Source organism: Mus caroli, unplaced genomic scaffold (genome assembly GCF_978045245.1).
Source record: "Mus caroli unplaced genomic scaffold, Mus_caroli_1 scaffold_6, whole genome shotgun sequence".
NCBI lineage: Eukaryota > Metazoa > Chordata > Mammalia > Rodentia > Muridae > Mus > Mus caroli.
This window is the reverse complement of record NW_028227261.1, coordinates 123181534-123186686: the sequence shown is the minus strand read 5'-3', so window position 1 is coordinate 123186686 and position 5153 is coordinate 123181534. Positions and strand designations below refer to the sequence as shown.

The 5153-nt window shown below is 37.4% G+C and overlaps 1 pseudogene; it reads left to right on the top strand.

Moving 5' to 3' along the window:
• Nucleotides 1–4160: 4160 nt before the first annotated feature.
• On the top strand, nucleotides 4161–4694 carry LOC110292450 (serine/arginine-rich splicing factor 3 pseudogene; annotated as a pseudogene).
• Nucleotides 4695–5153: the final 459 nt, after the last annotated feature.

The following is a 5153-nucleotide window of genomic DNA, read 5'->3' as shown; positions in this document are numbered from 1 at the left end:
TATCACCTCAACAAAGATGTAAACTAGAACAGAAATACATGTAAAATATCATATTTTATTTACATTTAAATCAGATAATTCAGATATAATGGTAAGTATAAAATTGACTTTCACAATAAAATAAAAAGACATGTTTTTCCCATTTCAGGGATTCAGTAAAAATTTCTCCTATGCATTGTATAAGGTAGTAAGAGAAGGAACAGATTTCAATAACCAAGAAAAATACTGCTTTTAAATCCTTTCAAGTTTTTCCATCAAAGGGGGTTTTTGTCCTCCAAACAAGGAACCCAAATTCTTTAAAAAGTATAGCTGTTTACCGATAGACATCTAAGCTCCCAGTCTCACTTCTCTGCCCATGAGCTCTGGTCAGAAGTGGCCAATGATGCCTGGTTGCCTAAAGATTCAAGTCAGAGATGAGCTCTGTCTTGGAAAACAGAGATGCAAGTGCTGCAATTCATAGTCTATTCTTGGATACAAGAGATGTTAAAGAGAAGGCTGGAAAGTTTCACGCAACATTGATTTCTCTCATTTCCTGGAAAGAAATGTTTGAGGACATATATTTAAATATTCTTTTTTATGTTGGAGTGATCAAATGACCTTTCCTTACTTTTAAAAGATGTGTCTTTCTACAGTATTCTCTCTCAGTAACCTTGATTTATGTCTTTAGAATACACAGTAACTGGCTAGAGATGACCCAAAAATGTGATATCAGCCCAGAGAAACAAAAAATCTGCATATTGAGAATTAATTGTTCCCATAGTCACAGAATAACTATGACAGCCTAACTCATTTAGACCATATTTTAGTTTCCCCAATGACATGCTCACAGATACATATTTATAAATGTGTCCTATTTATGGCAGTTGTAAAGATAACAACTTAATGCCACAAAATAATAATATTCAACTCCCATAAGCAGTTCCCTCTATTCCAGTCAGCATCCCACTCCTTGCCCTAAAGCAGCTGCTTATTCTTTCTGTATCTGTGCCCCTCAAGGACTCCATACTGTATCTTTTGCATTCCTACCAGCTAAATGTCATTCATTATGATTAACATTATGGAGATAATGGACTTAGTGTATTTTTAAAAAGAGAAAGCCAACCCACCCTACACTTATACTCTCCCTACATCTTTTCTAAGATATACATGGTTTCTACTTTGAAGCCTCTAAAGCAAGGGTTCTCAGCTTATAGGTCATAAGCCCTTTGAGGATAGAACAACACTTTCACAGGAGTCACCCTGAGAAAACTTGGATATTTATGTTACGGTTTGTAACAGAAGCAAAATTACAGTGATGAAGTAGCAACAAAGATAATTTTATGCTTGGGGGGTCACCACAGCATAAGGAACTGTACTAAAGGGTAGCAGCATAAGGAAGGCTGAGAATCACTAACCTAGAAGGTTACTGCAACTAAATCAAACAGACATCTGATGAAGACATTGCATCATGTGTAGATGTTCTTGAGGGAACTGGCTCTGTGGCTTGGGATTTGTAAAGCACTCCGATGACTTCAAAGTTATGAAGAGATTTACAAAGGAAACTTTTTAAAGAATGAAGTAGTAAGTGGTGTTTCCAGAAAAGGAGGCCAGCAGGAGAACAAACGAGGAAGGCAATAGGGTGTTTAAAATAACAGGATCCAATTATCTTACACACATAATGAAGCTCATGACCTCTTACAATTAATACATACGATAATATGGGAAATTTTTAGTGGGATGTGAGTGGTTCACAGAGAAACATAACATACAACAGAGAGAATATTTAGGGCACTAATATGCTTGACAAAGTATTCGGGCTCTGAACTGTTTGAAGGGATATCAAATAGTGTTAACTTAGCTGAAGAAAACAAAAACATAGTGGCTATTTTGTTTAAAGCACAGTAAAAGACCAGCAAGATGGCACAATGAAGACTGAGCAAGATGACTTCAATTTGATTCCTGGGTTCATTATAGTAGAAGAGAAAAACAACTCCAAAAAATTATCCTCTGATCTCTACACCTGCAATTATAAATACCATCTCCAAAATCCTGGAAAAATTGCTATTTGATGATTAATTATTTAGACATTACAATAACTTAAAGAGAAAATATTGTTATGTTATCCTTCTGGTTCCTCAAGATTCAAAGGGCTAATTTTCTTCATTACCCCAAGTTTACTGAACATTATGGTGGCAGGACATCCTGCTATTCCATCTTTCTGCTCTCACTATGGGAGCAGATGTTTATTACAAGCAGAGATTTGGGGGCTTTTATTTTTTTCATTAAAAAACATTCTGATATTATAATTTGATTCGATTTCTCCCTTCCCTTTCCTCCCTCTAATCCTTTCCTGCTCTCCTTCAAATTCACAGCTTCTTCCTTTTGCTTTTTAAACTAATTATTATTGCATGTGTATATGTGTATGTAATGTGTATATTCCTAAATATATCCAGTTCACTCTCATAATGCTACCCATAAGTATATTTCAGTACTGATCATTTGGCACTAGACAATCAATTGGTATGCTCTTCCCTGGAGATGAAACCTCTCTCATTCCCAGAATTCCTTAGTTGCTTCTAGTCCTTTGTACAGACACAGTTTCTCTCTGTCCACTTTGGCATGTCCGTTGGTGTTATCCTTGTCACCCACCAACAAAGAGTCATGTCAGTGAGAATTTGTGAGTGTACCTTTTGATATTACTGGAAGACACAATCTCACTCCCTGATCCTCTGGCTCTTACAATCTGTCAGCTCCTTATTCTCAACATTCCTTGAGCTTGCAGTGTTGCAGTGATTTGTAGATGTATCCGGTGTTCTTACATTAAGAAGTCTAATTTGAGAAATACTACTGAGTGTGAGAAAAAAAAGTCAATTTAAAAGTAAATATCTTGAGAAATAAGTTTCCAAGCTATGTAGAAATTTATAAGCCCCACTCCATAGTCTTTAAAATGAGAATCTCATTGAATATTATTTATGTTGTCTTCCAAAAGAAAAGACTTGAGCCTGGAAGCCTTAAAATTCCTTTTCAACAGTGTGATAGCATCTCAGCTAACTGCCATGTGTTGCTCGTGCCTAGAGTGCCTTCTTTGACCCCTGGTGGCTTCTAACTTTCAACCTACTTCAGTATTTACAAGTAACGCTCCTTTCACTTTCCAGTAAAAGAGTTTTTATGCAATAACTGAGCAATGGTTTCAAGAGATCCACATCGAAATGTGATTACCCCTCAAAATTATCATTAAACATAACAAATGACATCCAAGAAATATACTTAAGAGGGTTTTCATCTATAACCAATTTGCAAAATATTTAAATCATTTTAGCTACTAAATAAGCAACACAGAGCTTCTACTTCTTCCTCACAATTTATAGTACTTAACTGTTTGCCTTCATTTTCAACAACAAAAGAAGTAGCTCTTAAACAATAGGTTTTTTAAATTTTATCTTAATTTTTAGGTGAACTTTTTGAAAGGTCTAAAGAAAATGGACTTAGGAATGGGAAACAGATGTCTACATCAGCCTGTTGGAAGGATTGGGTCTGAGGTGTTTTATACCGCAGTGCTTTAGTTTTCCACTACATATAAACCTGGATCAGACTTTTTTTTTTAACCAAAACTTTAATCCCAAGGATTCTCATAAACATATTACAAATGACAGCATGAAAAAAAAATCTTGCGTAGTAACTGAAAAGTTGAGCTCTACAGTGTACCCTTAAACTGAAAGGACACTGGTATCTTAGTTTTACATTTCCAAATAAAGACATTACAATAGCTCTGTGTCCCCGTATAGAAAGCAGGGAGGAACAGCTTTGCAAACCTTCAGAGTGTGGTTCCTACCCTTTATCTGTTGGCTTGTGTTCACAGCAGCTCTTAAACATTTATCACTCCACCCACAGTGCCACAGTGTCTCAGCTACTAGAGGACTACAGCTTCATTCAATTTCCGCCAGTTGCTTTATATCATTAGTGCACCACACTTAAAACTGGGCAGGATCTAGGTTTATTACAGTCTATGAAAATCTAAAATTCAAAGAAAATTAAATCTTGCTTAAGGGAACATTTTGAAGTAACAGTTCTTGATAGCACATGCCTCATATGATCCATTTGAAACCATAGAGAATTACATTGTTTTGTGTGTCACTGTTCCAAGAGACAAAACAAATTTGAACAGCTAAAGCATCTTAAAAATGCACCAACCTTATGAAGTCTCTAACAAGACTTTAATTTCCTGTACATACTCCTGTCAGATGAAGTTATTTCACGTACACCACTTTTGCAAACTGGTCTTAGAACAGGCTTTTGGCTATTATGGACCACTCCGAAGTGTGTGGGTTTCTCGAAACCCTCCTGGCTTTGCTTTTGTTGAATTTTCAGATCCCTGAGATGCTGCTAATGCTGTCGGGGAGCTAGATGGAAGAACACTGTATGGCTGCCGTGTAAGAGTGGAACTGTAGAATGGTGATAAGAGAAGTCCGAATCATGGCCTGCCTCTCTCTTGGGGCCGTCGTACTCAAGATGATTACCGCAGGAGGAGTCTTTCACCTCGGCACAGATCCCCAAGAAGGAGAGGCTTTTCCCGATGCCAGAGCAGGTAACTTTCTAGAGACAGGAGAAGAGAATGGTCTCTGTCTCGTGAGAGAAATCACAAGCAATCTCGATTCTTCTCTAGGTTTCGAAGCCAGTCTAAGTCAAATGAAAGGAAATGGATCAGAATTCTTTAATATCATCCCTACATCCACCAAGTGTGGGATAGGGAAGGAAAGATGTGGGTGGCCTCAGATATGCTCTGCGTGTATAGCACACTCTTGGGACAAGCACTTGACTTTTAGGGATGAGCAGTAAATGATCTGAAGCTGGGCCATCTGAGCAAAAAGGACAAAGGGATATTCTTTACACATAATGCTGATACCAGGAGAGACAAGAGAAAATCAAGAATGTGAGTTCAACTAGAGAAGATGGGTTGCTTTATACAACTCCAATTTAGCACGTTGTGCAGTTGTGACCCTCCCATCTGATTAAAGCGGTTCACATATGGGCTCCGGGGAGGATTTCATCAAATGTTTGGAAGGATGACAGCGATCACGTGATACCTCAAAGGTATTGAAAATGTCAAGCAGGACAGGGATAGAATATCAACAGATTTCAATTGTGTGTGCACATAACCCCAAGAAAAAATATGA